This window comes from Pteropus vampyrus, unplaced genomic scaffold (assembly GCF_000151845.1).
Source record: "Pteropus vampyrus isolate Shadow unplaced genomic scaffold, Pvam_2.0 Scaffold509, whole genome shotgun sequence".
In the NCBI taxonomy this organism is placed as follows: domain Eukaryota; kingdom Metazoa; phylum Chordata; class Mammalia; order Chiroptera; family Pteropodidae; genus Pteropus; species Pteropus vampyrus.
This window is the reverse complement of record NW_011889290.1, coordinates 1706261-1722442: the sequence shown is the minus strand read 5'-3', so window position 1 is coordinate 1722442 and position 16182 is coordinate 1706261. Positions and strand designations below refer to the sequence as shown.

At 35.1% G+C, this 16182-nt stretch overlaps 1 protein-coding gene across 7 annotated transcripts in view; it reads left to right on the top strand.

Annotated features, from left to right (window-relative positions):
- The window catches only part of GMDS (GDP-mannose 4,6-dehydratase), a 602961-nt gene that overhangs the window by 473039 nt on the left and 113740 nt on the right, over positions 1-16182 (top strand). The window contains exon 10 of one of the 7 annotated variants that reach the window (XM_023524916.1): positions 13710-13720. The exons of the other annotated variants lie outside the window; for them this stretch is intronic. The gene's annotated coding sequence lies outside the window, so the exon portion shown is untranslated. Of the gene's footprint in view, positions 1-13709; positions 13721-16182 lie in introns of those variants that run through there. 7 annotated transcript variants of the gene reach the window in all.

Here is a 16182-nt window from a genome sequence, read left to right as displayed (position 1 = left end):
TTGCTAATGTTTGAAATGTGTCAAAAATAGTAATGTTCACTTGTCTCCTCCACAATTCTAGTTTGGCTTTGAATGCAGCACTTTATCTGCTGACTTGAACATAGTTGTCATTCTCCCCTGAAGTGACAGATTGAGTTGGTTAAGCAGGTTGAATATGTCGCACAGGTAAGCAAGTTTTGAGACCCATTCTGTGTCACCGAAATGTGCTGCCAGTCGTTATTTGTTTTTCTAAAAGAAATCTCTAGAGCGGCCCTCAAAACTCAAAAACTCTGGCCAATGATCTACCTTTAGAAAGCTATCTCACTTCCGTGAATAAGAGAAGATGTATGTGCTCTGCATCCAACTCCTCACAGGGCTGCACAAACAGACATCAGTTAAGGGAATGTACTTTAATGTGGTTGAAAATTTAATTATATCCTGCAAAATGTTGTTAAGTTTAGGTGACATTTTTTGGCTAGCCAGCATTTTCTTACGGATGACACAGTGCATAGACTGACATTCAGAAGCAACTTCTTTGACCTGAGTAGTGAAACCAGAAAGCCATCCAGTCATGGCAGCCGCTCCATCTGTGCATATACCTACACAAAATGACCAATTCAGTTTTCCTGATATGTAATTATTCGAAGACTTGAATAATTCTGCAGCTGTGGTTTTGGTTGGCAATAAAAGTGCACATAACTTATCTTCATACACATCCTCCTGAAAAATAGATTGCACAAAAACAAGCATTGTTGCCTTGTTGTCAACATCGGTAGACTCGTCAACCTGGATTGCATGCCACAGTGACTCATTAATCCTCTCTAACAATTGTGCCTCAATATCCTCTGTTATTTCATCAATTCATCTAGTTACGGTGCTGGCCGAAAGAAGAACACATGCCACCTACTAAACTGCAGCCTCTCCTAAATAGTAAAGGGCTTCTTAGCTTTTAGCAATGTGGTTAGCCACTAAGAATGATGCTCTCAGTGCAGACACATTTGATGAAATGGTGGCCTTCAATAGTTGCTTCTGTCCTTCATGTTTGTTTGTTTTTTTCTTTTAAAAAACTCCTAAGGCTTGTCTTTTAATGCAAGATAACTGGTCTCCATGAGGCGAAGCAGTTTCGAAGGTTTCATGGCTTCCTTGGATAGCCAGTTGCCACATATTATACAAAGTGGGCTTGGAGAATGTGAATCCATAATGAACCTGTAATTTAAGTAGGACCTTTGTTTTCTTTTCAGTGCAGCTTTCTTTTTGTTGGTAGTCTTAGAGTCTTCTGCTCTCTCATCATGGGGTCTTTCCCCCTTTTCAAAGAAGCTCTCCAGCGATGTTTGTTTTTTACTCATTTTGGCTAGGGTTAGCTTGTGGGCTTACCAAAACAGTGATTGAGACAAATACTCAGTGTGGGAATGAGACGTGATGGAAGTGGTAAATAAAATAATGGGCAGGCCACACATAGACTGAAATAAGTGTCAGATTCTGACTTAACACCTGCCACCAGATGCAGCTTAATTGTCACTTGCCACTCACTGATAGGGTTTTGATATGGGTCTGCAAGCAATTGATTAATTTGTGGTCTCTCTGCCATCAAACCTCTCTGCTAAACCAGTGCTAGCATCACCACCTCAGCTCCACCTCAGATCATCAGACATTAGATTCTCATAAGGAGAGCATAACCTAGATCCCTCACATACTCATTTCACAATAGGGTTTGCACTGATAGGATTCTGCATAGACAATGCAGGACAATGATCCCTAGTAGAAAAGAAACAAATGAGGTGAGCATTGCAATCAACTTATTCTTCTTCCTGGGGTTGCAGTCTTGACCATGGAAAATGGAGTAAGAGCTTCAAGCAGAAAACAACTGTGTTCCTAAGTTGAGGAGGAAAAGACCAGAATTCAAAGAGTCTGAGGCATCTGAATGTTGTGGGACAGAGTACTAGAAAGTTGGGATCTACAAAGAAAAAGGCTTTGAGGACTCCACTGAATCCTTATTGAATAATAAGATGTAGATGTGTAAGAAGAAATTGCATAAGCTCAAAGAATTACCTGGGAGCTGGAAACTCAGTGTTTCTTAAAGCTTACTCACATCTGGGACATGTTTGAATTTCAAACCAGCCATAATGGAGAGACCTTGTTCATCTCTCAGAGAATGCAATACAGATTCCAGAATTCAATATTGGAGGAAATCCCTAGAGTAAAGACTACTCTAGATTCAAGCTTTCAAAGTTTAAATACAAACTTCAAAAGAATCGAACTGGACACAAATAACAGTCTCCAGCATAACAAAGCCCAATGTTCTTCAAAAGAAGACAGTAAAATCTAGACTTAATAACATAAAATTCGGAATGTTCAGCATTCAATCAAATTAGTAGAAGTCTCAAGAAGCAAGAAAATGTCATCTATTACAAAGAGAAAACTCGATCAATAAAAACAGACTGGGGAATAATAAAGGTGATAGTATGAGCACACAGGATGTTAAAAGAGCTATTATATTTATGTTCAAGTATTTTAAGAAAAACATGGGTATAGTGAAAGAGGGAAGTATATACTTTAAAAGACCTAGAGATGAAATATTATGTCTGAAATGAAAATTTCACTGTTAGCATTGAGAGCAGATTAGATAATGCAGAAGAAAAGACTAGCGAACAAACTTATAGGCATAATAATAGAAATGATACAAGATGAAGCACACAAAGAAAAAGACTAGAAAAAAATAAGAGTCTCCATGACCCATGTGTCAATATTAAATAAATAACATTTGTATAATTAGACTTCCAGGGAGAGAAATGGGGGAAGGCACAGAAAAAAAAAAAAGAATAAAAGAATGGCCAAAATTTATCCACATTTGATGAAAACAATAAAATCACAGATCCCCAAGAGACTTAATAAATCCCAAGCATGATAAACAACAAAAATCCCACCAGGGTACATAATCAAATTACTAAAAATAAATGCTAAAGAGAAAATCTTAAAAGCACCCAGAGGAGAAAGAGAATTATTTACAGAGAAACAATTACAAGAATCTTTGTTATCAAAAACTATGCAAGGTAGAAGACAAAGGAGCAACATCTTTAAACTGCTGAAAACATCTTTAAATTGCTAAAAACAAAAAACCCACACCCTAGAATTCTATATCTAGGGAAGCTGTTTCAAAAATGGAGATGAACTAAAGACTTTTTTCAGACGGACAAAGGCTGAGATGGTTCATTGTCAGCCTTTGTTAGACAGAAGGAAAATGATAATAGTTTAAAGCTTTATATGGAGGAATGAAGAGCAAGAGAAATAGTAAATATGTAGGAAAATATTAGTCTTTTTCCCTCATTTAAAAAAATTAAAGGCGATTGTTGAAATAAATATAATAATGCTATATTGTGAAGTTTTTAATACATATGAAAATAAATTATATGACAACAGAAGCATAAAATATGGTGACAGAATAAGAGCATTTCACCATTATATTGTTTATAAGATTCTATACTAGGTATGAATTTGTGTAAAATTATTTGAAGATAGACTGCAATAAGTTAAAGTACATACTTTAAACTCTAGAGAAACTACTAAAAGCAAAACAAAAAAATAGCAATAAGCCAATAGTGGTGTTAAAATGAAATCCTAAAAAGTACTCAATCTAAATGAAAACAGGAAAAGAGGGAATGGAAAAAATAAAAGATGGTACAAATGGAAAAGAAATTGTAACTATTTATAATTACATTCATTATAAATGCTCTACATACTCCAAAAGGGAGATATGATTCGTCTTGATTTTTAAAAAAAATGCAATATGCTATCTATAAGAGACACACTTTAAATATAAACACACAGATAGGTTAAAAGTAAAAGATGAAGAAAGCAAACATGCAAACACTAATCAGAAGAAAGCTGGAGTGACTATATGAGACAAATTAGACTTCATATGATTAGAAGGAATAAAAAAATATTTCATAATTTTCAAGGGATCAGTTCATCATGAAGAAATAACAATTTTAAATATGTATACACCCAGTTATAGTTATTTCAAAATACTGATAGAACCAGTTTAAAATAGACAAGTAAACTTTATATTTGGATACTATAACTATTCTTTCTTTGTGACTTACAAACAAGTAGAAAGAAAATCTTCGAGGATATGTAAGTCCTGAACGACTTCATAATCCTACTTGACCTAATTAGTATTTATAGAACACGCCAAAAACAGAATGCACCTTCAAGTACACATGAAACATTCACCAAGATAGACCATATTCTGTGCCATGAAAGAAGTCTGTATAAATTTTGAGGAATTAAAATTACAAGAATATTTTTTTTCTGAATATAATTAAATTTAATTAGGAATCAATAATGGGAAAATATTAGAAGTCCCTAAATATTCGGAAACCAGACAACACACTTCTAAATAACTTACAGGTCAAAGAAGAAATTACAAGGTAAATTGAAATATATTTTGAACTAAATGAAAATAAAAACAGCATACCAGAATTTGTGGAATACAGCTAAAGCAATGCTTTAAAAGAAATTTGTGGTTTTGAATACTGATATTAAAAAAAGAAGAAAGATACCAAACCAGTTATCCAAGCTTTCATCTTAAGAAGATAGAAAAAGGAGAACAAATTAAACCCAAAGCAAACAGAAAAAAGTAAATAATAAAGACAAAAATAGACACTGATGAAATAGGAAACAGAAAAACAGTAGAGAAAATCAGTACAACCAAAACTTGTATAAACCTGTATCCAGACTGATTAGGAAAAAAAGAGAGGACACAAATGGTATCTATTAGAATTAAAAGGAGGAACATTATAGATCCTCCAGACATTAACAGAAATAATAAGGACATATTACAAACAACTTTTCACCAATGACTTTGTTAAATTAGAGGGGATAGACAAATTGCATGAAAGACAAATTGCCAAAACTGACTCAAAAAAAAAAAAATAGAAATCTTAACAGTTCTATAGCTGTTAAATTGTATTTCAAACATTTAAGGAAGAAAATAATATCCTTCTTGTAAACTCTTAGAAGAGAGAATACATCCTAATTTTATGAGGCCAGCATTACCCTGGTACTAAAAACAAAGAAAATAAATGCATAGACTAGTATTCCACATGAACATAGAAACAAAAAATCACTAAGAAAACATTATCAAATTAAATCTATCAATATATAAATAGTTGATACACCGTGACTAAGTAGGATTTATCCTAGGAATGTAAGATTGGTTTAATATTTAAAAATCAATGTAATTCACCATATTAAGAAAAAAAGAAAGTCTGATTTTATTACTCCTTTTCAACATTGTCCTGAAACTCTCAGTCAAATATAAAAAAGAAAAGTAAATGAATGGAAAAAGTATGTTTGTCTTTATTCACAGATAGCATGATGGATTACATGGAAAACCTAAGTAATCTACCAAAAAAGTTACTAAAACTAGCAAATTGATTTAGCAGTGTCACAAGATACAAGGTTTTACATAAAAATTGATTTTATTTCTATGTATTGCCAATGATCAATTGGAAATTGAGTTTTCTTAAAAAAGCATAATACCACTTACAATAGAATCAGAAAAACATGAAATACTTAGAGATGAATTTAATAAAATATATGAAAGATTTGTACACTAAAATCTAAAAGATATTGATGAAAGAAATCAAACAAAGCCTTAAATAAATGGAGAAATATACCATGTTCTTGGATTGAAAGACTGAATGTTGTTAAAATGTTGATTCTCTTCAAATTAATCTATTGATAGAGTCAGTGCAATCCCAATCAAAATCATAGGGTTTTTGAGGGAAGAAATTGACAGGTTGATTCTAAAATGGAACTAGAATCATTCTGAGATCAAAGCTGGAGAACATTTACCCCCTGATTTTAAGACTTCTTTTCAACAAATGGTGCTGGAATAATGAACAATCATATGGAGAAATAACAGTGAGACTCAGCCCATAAATCATACCACACACAAAAATTAATGGAAATGAGTCATAGATCTACATGTAAGAGATAAAACTAAAAAACTGTTAGATGAAAACAAAGTAGAAAAGCTTTGTAACCATGAGGTAGGCAAAGATTTCTTAGGTGGTTTTCTAATTATTGAATTAAAAGAGTTTTTATGTTTTGCAAATATGTTCTCTCAGTCCATGATTTACATTTTTAGTTTCTTAGTAGTGCCTTTCAAATAGCAAAAATTTTACTTTGTCATGTAGGTTTATCATTTTTATGGCTTTTTGTTTTGTGTATTATGTTTGCATTGAATGTTTAGACCAATTTGAGTCAAAGACAAGGATCTCTTAGTATACTAAAAGCAAGAACCATTTAAAAAAAAAAAAAAAGACCAAAAAAATACCACAATTAAAAATCTCTATTCTTTGAAAGTGACTATTAAGGACTTTTGGTCAAAATGGTGGAATAGGTTAATGCTGGGCTCATCTCCTCTCACAGCCACATCAAAATTACAACTAAATTATAGAAAAACCACCTTGGAGAACCACCTGAAGTCTAACTGAATGGAAATCCTATAGCTAAAGATATAAAGAAAAAGCCACTTTGAGACTGCTAGAAAGGACAGAGATGAGAAATGGGCTGGTCCCACACCCACATGTAGTGGTTATGAATCTGGAGGGATATCTCAACTGTAGAGGTCCCTACTGAAGAGCAAGGGATCTCAGCCCCAATCTGGGCTCCCCAGCTCAGAACACCAGTGCCAGAAAGAGGAGTTCCCCCAACATCTGGCTATGAAAGGCAGTACAAACTCCAGCCAGGTAAAAAAGAGGGATGCTGTAGACCAAGACATCCTTTTAAAGGGCCCATGCACAGGCTCACAGATACTCGTCCTAAGCCCCAGAGAAGTGACAGTGCTCGAAAAGTGCCAGGAATATAAAGGGAGGAACAGAATTGTCTGGCTTCAGGGCAAGGGTTGGTGGGGCCACTCTCTTTGGAACTAAAGTGCTGCAAGTGACATTGTTCCTTTATTGAGCTCTTGCCTCACCCCAGGTGCAGGCGCAGCATCAGGCAAGTGCCAAGTCTGAGTCTTCATTAACCAGGCTAAAACCACTCTCACCCCACCCTGATGATTCTCTGAGATTCCTTCCCACCCAGTTCACCTACCCAGCCTGAACCTCTTTTAGTGGCTCTTCCTCACAAGCTGCCCGCCTAGGACCATGCTGCAGACTTTTTTAAAATCTCAAAGGTCCATAAACCCCCAAAAAGCAGTGACTGGCCTCAGCGTGCCCTGTACTTCTTGCTAAGCAGCCCCAACCGCAGCATGAGTAACAGCCAGCTGCTGTTTACAGCATAACCTCTCCCAAACACCTCCAAGCGCAGCACAGGCAGCTACCAATCGCAAATCACTTAGTTTCTATCAGGTGGCCCTAGGCCAGGCAAAGGCAGCAGCTGACCTTGGCCTACATTGGAGCCCCTCCCAGAAGGCCCCAGGAACAACACAACTGTTGGCTGGCTTCACACAATACCAGAGAACCACCCAATTAATGCCACAAACAACACAACCAAAGGATGGACTCAGCTTGCACCAGAGCCCTGTTAAAGCAAATCCCCCTCCATGGGTTCAGCCCCCATACAACAACTTGTCTGCTGTAGTCACAACCACACAGTCATCCTGAAGGTCAGTACCCCCACTGATGTGCCAACAGCAATCAAGGCTCAACTACAATAGGAAGGTACACCCAACACACAAAAGGGGTGCCACTGGAATATCTCATTCATGTGAACAGGGAGACTGCACCACTGGGCTCCACAGGACACCTGCTACATAAGGTGAGTCTACCAAGACAGGGAGTCATAGAAGATCTACTTAATACATAGAAATAAACACAAGGAGGCAGCCAAAATGAGGAAACAAAGAAATATGTCGCAAATGAAAGAAAAGGACAAAACCCCAGAAAAAGAACTAAACAAAAAGGAGGCAAGCAATATACCAGATACAGAATTCAAAATACTGGTTATAAGGATGTTCAATGAACTTAGGGGAAGAATAGATGATCTCCGTAAGAACTTACACAAAGATATAAGAAACATAAGAAAGGAGATAGAAAACATAAAAAAAAAAAACAGTCAGTAATTATGAATACCATAACTGAAATGAAGAATACATTCGACGGAATCAACAGCAGATTAGATGAAGCAGGAGATCGAATCAGCAATTTAGAGAATGGAGTAGTGGAGGATACCCAATCAGAACAGCAATAAGAAAAAAGAATCCAAAAAAAATGAGGATAATTTAAGGAGCCTCTGGGACAACATCAAGCATAATATTCACATTATAGGTGTACCAGAAGGAGAAGAGAAAGCAAAGAATTGAAAACCTATTCGAAGAAATAATGATAGAAAAACTTCCCTAACCTAGTGAAGGAAATAGACATACAAGTCCAGGAGGAACAGAGAGTTCCAAACAAGATGAACCCAAAGAGGCCCACACCAAGACACATCATAATTAAAATGCCAAAGGTTGAGTACAAAGAGAGAACCTTAAAAAGCAGTCAGAGAAAAGCGGTTCATTACCTACAAGGGAGCTCCCATAAGACTGTCAGCTGATTTTTCAACATAAGCTTTGCAGGCCAGAAGAACTTGGCACAAAATATTCATGGTGAGGAAAAGCAAGGACCTACAACCAAGATTATTCTACCCAGCAAAGCTACCATTTAGAATCGAAGGAGAGATAAAGAACTTCCCAAACAAGAAAAAGCTAAAGGAGCTCATCACCACCAAACCAGTATTACAAGAAATATTAAAAGGACTTCTTTAAGAAAATCAAAAATATGAATAAGCAAATATAGCAAAGAAAAAAATTCTCACTGACCAAAGCAAACACATAATAAAAGCAGTGGATCAGTCAACACTTAAGTTAGTACTAAGGTTAAAAGGCAAAAGTAGGAAGATCATGTGTAATTACAACAGTAAATTAAGTGATACACACACACACACACATCCAGAAGAAGTAAAAAATAATTACAAAAAACATAAATGTGGAGGGGGTGAGTAAAAAATGGTAGTGATTCTAGAATGTGTTCAAACTTAAGCAACTATCAAGTTAAAATAGATTGATGAAACATAGCTTAATATATATGAAGCACATGGTAACCACAAACCAAAAATCTACAAGATATATACAAGAAAAAAAGAGAAAGGAATCTAAACAAACAACACTACAGAAAGTCATCAACATACCAGAAAGCAGAAAAATAAGTAAGGAACAGAGAACTACAAAATAATTAAATGGCAATAACTACATACCTATCAATAATTACTTCAAATGTAAATGGAGTAAATGTTCCTATCAAAAGATGAATGGATATAAAGACATTCAATGTAACTGAGATCTGGGAAATGCACATTTTAACCCATTGTAATAACCATTACATTTCCTTTAGAATGGCCAAATGAAAAAGATCAAAAGCGCCAAGTATTAATGAGCACGTTGGAACAACTGGAACTCTCATACATTACTGATGAAAATATAAATGTTACAACCACTTTAAAAATTAGTTTGGCTTTCTTGTAAAATCACATTTATATTTGCCACATGACCAGCAATTTTACTAGACATTTATATATATATATATACATATATATATATATATATATATATATGTATATATATATATATATATATATGTATATATAGAGACTAAGGCATTAATAGAATTACAGCTTCATTCCTAATAAAACATTACCTCCCTCAAAGTTTAATGAACTAGTAAGTGGATAAACAAATGTGGTTTGTTCATATAATAGAATACTATTTAATAATGAAAAGGAGTAAACTACTGACCCACATAACAACATGATTCAATCTTAAAATCATTGCACTTCATTAAAGAAGTCAACCACAAAAGAGTACATACTATAGAATGCTACTTATATGATATTTCAGGAAAGAATAATTTGTACTTATAGAAAGCCAATCAGTGGTTGCATGAGCATGACTGGGGCTGAGTGTGGCATGAGTGACCAGGAAAAAGGACAGGGAATCTTCTGGAGTGGTAGAAATGCTTTATATCTTGATCGTGGTGGTGCATACATTTTTCAAAACTCATCAAACTATATACTTTTATACATTTTCTGCTTGTAAATTATACCTCAATATAGTTGACTTTTTAAATAAAAAGAATAGAAAACAAAGAACTTAAGTGTCCATCATCAAGAAATGTTTAAGTGAATTTGATCAACTGTTTTACAATTAAAAATAATGTTAAAGAGGAAGTTGAATAACATGAAATGTCATTATGACAATGTTAAGTGGCAAAAAAACAGGATATAGTTTAGCTCATTTACATGATTGAATTTCCTAAAATTATGCCTATAAAAGATTAGAAAAAAACACACTAAAAATTTAATAATGGCAGTTTCTACATGGTGGAATTATGGGTGACTTTTAGTATTCTACTGAATATATTTCTCTGTATCCAAATTTTGTATAATGAACACATATGTTTTCATTAGTAAGAAGTCACCTTACAGATAATTTTTAAAAATAAGGTAGCATTGCTAATGAATCCCCAGACAAGTGCCTTTTGAACTGCCTTTTGAAAAGTATATGAAACTTGGTCATTCTCCCATCTTGAAGAATGTTGTTTTCAGTCACCAAGTCATTCTTCTGTCCTATATTCCCATGGCCAAAATGCCTGTTTTTTGACCTAGCAAAGTCTTTCACAAGCTAGGATGCTATTTCAGGAGATAACAGACTAAACCACAAATCAAGCTTTTAGTAGTATATTAAAAATTGCCTTTGAGTGATATATAAAATTTTGGTAAAATCAAAAACTTTTTCCAAATTCTTCTGGAAAAGAGAGATGGATGTGAGATACTGTTCATTCTAAATTATCTAAAGACTTTGCTTTAATGAGGGTCTTCTGTGTGGCAGTGTATCACAATGGTGGCAGTTATCACCTGTGAGCCCAGTACCTGTTTCAGGTCTTTCTGTGTCATGTCACTGGAGTTGTGGGAACAGAATATTTACAATGCATACTCTTCATAGTTTGTCTGAAAATATAAAATTCCTTCTCAGGGCCAGATAATAAAATCATGATGGCTTTGTGAATGCTGTCTGCAAGTTATGTTCTATTGTTTATTTTTTTTCAATTTCCTTCCTCTGGATCTTCTTTGGGCTCTGTGCATCAGCATACCGATCTCAGCTGGAAGAAGAGCAGGGAGGCCACAGGCAATTCCATGTGCTAGGGCCAAAGCTGCTCCTTAAGCTTCAGAACTCTCTTGCATCTGTGAGCTTTTGTCCGGGCCAAGGAGTTCTACTTGGGAACAGTGTCTACACAGTAGGAAGCCAGGCAGAAATGAGCAAAGAAAACACACTAGGATCTGAGCAAAGCTTAGAAGGCCAAGGATAGTATTGTACCTTACTAACTCATAGTTTTATTACAATTTGAGGAAACATACTTTTCTAGACCTTCAGGAGTGCATACCTCTTTCTCCCAATTATAGTGTTTTAATTTATTTCATGACTAGGTCAATTCCATTCCTGAGACATTCATCCTTATGTGTACACAGTGTGGCATAATGTCGTATGCCATAAAAGCACAGTCCCAGAGCCACATCTAGGTTTGAATCCCAGCTCTGCAGTTTCCTAAGGAACTTATTTATCCTGTCTCCTTTTTCCAACTGTAAAAGGGGTATTAAGAGTTCCTACCTCACAGGGGTGATGTGAAGATTAAGTGAGTTAATATATGTAAAGCACCTAAAACAGTGCCTGATAAGTTAAAGGTTGCAGATCTAATGAATCATCTCTTTGTCTCTGACACCTGACCCCTTCTGAGAAGTAATTGGCCCCTTATCAGAATTATAACACCTTTTCCTGACTCTTTTCTCCTGTAGAGCTGAGGTTCTCAAATGTAGTGTTCTGTGAATCACCTAGGGACCTTGTTAAAATGCAGATTTGGAATGAGTAGGTCTAGGCAGGGTCTGAGATTCTGAATTTCTAACAAGATATCAGGTAATGCCAATGCTACTGGTCCATGGACCACACTTTGAGTAGCAAATTCTGAGAGAACTGTAGAGCCTCAAGTTTAAAATGAACCTTGACAATCACCAAGTCCAATTCCTTATCACTTTCGACCTTGTGTTTAGTCTTCTGTGACTTTTACCTTCTCTACTAGACAAGACAGTCATCTCCTTAAGGGCAAAATCTGGTTCTGGTTCTTTTTGTACCTTTCATTCCTCCCGGCACAGTCAGATGTTTGATGAATAGATCGACAGAATCAATAATGTAAAAAAGTATTTGGGGAAGCTGGGGGAAGCTGGGGGATTGCAGGGGTGGCAGGGGGAAGTAATTTCTTAAAAATGTAAAGACTTAAAAATTCTAGGGTTTCCCATGAGAACAGTTCAGTGAGTACCTGCAACTGGTTCAGTCTTTTTTTCCTTTTTTCCTTCCATTCCTCCCATACCCAGTATTCATAAGATCATTTAAATGCTAGTTGAATTTAATTCCAGTTGAATTGAATTTATCATATGATAAATTGAGGTAAAAAGAGTTCTCTGGACTTTTCATTTCTGCCATTAATAAGTTCAAAAATGCTCTCAGATGAGATGAAGACATTTAAAAACAAGTCAAACCTACCCTTTTCTCTTTGAAGGAGATAGACCGAAAGAAGACTGGAATCTCCAAAGTATAAGTTTCTGGAAATTGTTTCTGGTCCAAACATGATTAAACTTATCTCTAATCTGAGATACTATGATTTGATAATATGAGTCACCTCAGAGCCTAAGGAACACTGTGGTTTATCCAGTAATCATTACATACTCAATCCCACCAGTTCTTGATGAGTTGAGTTCTTTCAAATGAACTAACAATTTAATTTATAGTTTGCTTACTTCAAAAATTATAATAGCAATCTGTCAAAATAACTTTGGAAATTGGAGAATGTCTAAAAGCTTATCTTTTTGAAAATATTTAACATGATTTTCTATAACATTTTGCATTTTAAAACATTTGACGTTGCTTAAATCCCAATAAGTGAAAATCCATAAATCCATAACCAATATCTTTGTTTGAAGTAGTTTTAAGGTAATTTTATTTCAGAATTGTAATATATAGAGCAAAAGTTTTAATTAGAATCACTTTACATAAGTCATTTTTAATTCACCTACATTTTCTCTTCTTTACCTAGCTTCCTGACTTATAAATTTGTTTTTCAGGAAACTGTTATTAATTAGAGAAGATTAAGAATGGGAAGGCAAAAATATAGTCTTTTTTATTTTAAATACAATGTTGTGGTTAAAATATTGAACAAAAATAAAAAGCAGGAACGTATTAAATAATCTTTGCAATGCAGTTTAGTGATCTAGATTATCTTTATGCCCTCTTATTTTTTAAAGAAGATATTTCATGTTTCAAGGAAATTATCCATATTATTTGTGGACATAAAATTGTAGATTGTTTGTATTGGGATTGAGGGGTGTTGTTTTTTTTTTTTTTACATGTTTTTAATATAGAATTTAGATTGCTGTTAAGTAATCCTCCAAAGTTTTTTATTGAAATATACACTTCAGAATAAATGATTATCCTCTATAGTGGAGGTACTTTATAAAAATAGATACATTTTTTGTTTGTGTTTTCTTAGGAATTAAGCATGACATTTTATGATTAGGAATGTTTTGTTAAGCTCCAAAAATTGTGAAGGATGATATATAAAAATTCTAATTTTTTTAATGTGTGACATATCCATGCTAATAAAACAAAGCCTTAAGCATAATGAAAATATTTATATTAGGAAGGAGAGAAAAGTGAATGAACATTTGTACTAGTCAGAGTTCTTTTGTTTTTAAGGGCCTGAAACTGAACTCAAAGTAGCCTTAGGGACAGTTGGGTCCAGGATCTGGAGCTCTATCAGGGCTCATTGCTTTTTGGCTCTATTGCTCTTGGAATGCCATCTTCATTCTCTCAGAATGTCGCTATGGCAGAGGACATCATTGATAGCATTTCTGGGGACACAGCCTAATATAGTCAAAGAGGAATAGAATCTTTTTTGAAAGCTATCCCCTTAGAGAAAACCTGAGGAAGGATTCTGACTGGCCCCCTTGTGTCCTATGATCATCTCTAGACCAATCACTGAAGCCAGAATATGGGCAGGCTTCTGGGCCTTTTCCTATTGTCTGGTAGAGAGAATTCTGTGCGTGGCAGCCCCACAGAAGTCCATGGTTTGAATGGGAGAGGAGCAGGATCTCTACCAACAGGGGAATATTATTTCTAGAAGAAAGACAAAAATTGTGCTAGGTAGACAAAAACAACATGTTCATCATAACCCAAAGGTATGCCATGAGCTGCACACCTATCCAATTTAATTCCAGAGCTGGGGGTACTGTTTCACTGAGAAGGAAACTGAGGCACAGTGAACTTAAGTACCCTCCAAAGGTTTCTCAGGATGTGGTAAAGCCAGAATCTAAACTGAGTATTTCTAAATCAAAAGGCCTTTGCTTTTATACTTTTTATCGTTCTTATTTATATCCTTAAAAAATTAAAAAACCTTCGTGATATGATGATTGCATACAAACAGTGAAGTCACATCAGAAGAAACAACTTACCAAATGAGACTGAGGCTTGCATGCCTCTGGGAAAGGGAAGCCCCAACCATAATGCAAAGAAAACGAAAGAAGCTAAATCTTGGCTTTTAGGCATTCAAGAGCCTAAGTTTTGATGAACAAAACATTTGAAGGATCTTCCAAGGATAATTTTCACTATATGCGATTTCAGTCTGTCACTAGAAGCATATTCCCCAAACCCAAATCTGTAGCACCACCTCTAGTTCTTTGAGCACTTCGTGTCCTTTAGAATCTGCCACTTTAAAGGAAGGAGATAGGAATATTGTTCATCTCATTTACCAGTGTGTTCTCAGTGCTGACAGCAGCTGTCCTCCAGTAGGTACCCTATAATACCTGCTCACTTGAGCCCAAATAAATATCCAAAAGCCAGCTTGTACAGAAAGTCTTTTTAAGAATGCCCATTGTCACCCTAATTTCCACAGGCTAGGTGATAAGGAACTCCTTTGACATTATTTCTTCTCATGTGGTGGTGACAGCTATAGAGAAGCCACCATGCTTTCTACCCCAGGAAGCTACTAAGGAGGGATGATAAAGACCTGAATTTACTTCAAAGACATGAAGTTGGAGAGGATGGACTAACCCAAGGAAGTAAGAATCAACAGGATTTGGTGAACACTTGGGTATAGAGGGTGAAAGAGAGCTTGATTAGTACAGTAGGCCATCAGGTAAAACAGAAAACTTTCTTCCCTCCCATCATTTCTACCTGCTGTGTTTTATGTTCTTAAAGGAAAGTGATATTTTCTCTAAACTTCTGGACTTTCTCTTTACATGCCTTTCATATTAGACGCACCAGTCAATATCTGGAATATTCTCGCTTTAGCTGTTTTAAGATTTGTTGTCACTCCCATATTTGCTACTATTTTTGAAAATCTGTTGTAATTTTCACTGAAAAAAATTTGAAAAATGTGTTGCCATCTATATATTTAGAATTGGCACAGGTATTTTCTCTTGAAGTCTTCGACATCATTTGAGTAATTTTTGCTTTGAATTTTTCAGAAAATAGCACATTCGAGTTTGGATCAGAAGATATTCAGGGAAGCAGATCAACATCGCCTTCAATCCTATTAAAATTTAAGATAATATTTGTCAATTAAATTCCCAATTGGTCATTACTATTGAGAAAACACCCTCATGACAACAAATGTTTTCTTCTAAGAACATTACAGGGTGTATGTTTGTTTATTCAGAGATTGCATTGTTTTTTGTTTTGTCTTGTTTTGTTTTTCAGTGTTATGTTTTGCCTTTCACTTTCTCATCAATTTATTACTAAGTAACATGAAAAGGAAATACTTGTCTCCTACAATTAAAATGATAGTAGCATAAACCAAACAAATACTTGTCTTGACAAATTTTCTGTCAATCTTGTTAAATTTTGAGAAGAGATTTGTAAGAGTAGCCTGCAAACCCTGTAAAATCCACCATCTACTGCTTGGGTTTCGGTGGGGAGAGATATTCAGCCAATGGAAATGATAGTTTGTGATACTGTCTCTATATTTTCAGTAAAAACAAGAGCAACAATTATTATATATTTAAAAAGAAACTCAAATTTCTAAAATTCTCCAAGCTCACATAACAAGACATTTTGTTTTCATGCACATTCTTTCTCTAATTGGGAATTGTTTTCTGGTGGATGGGCTTTCTGGA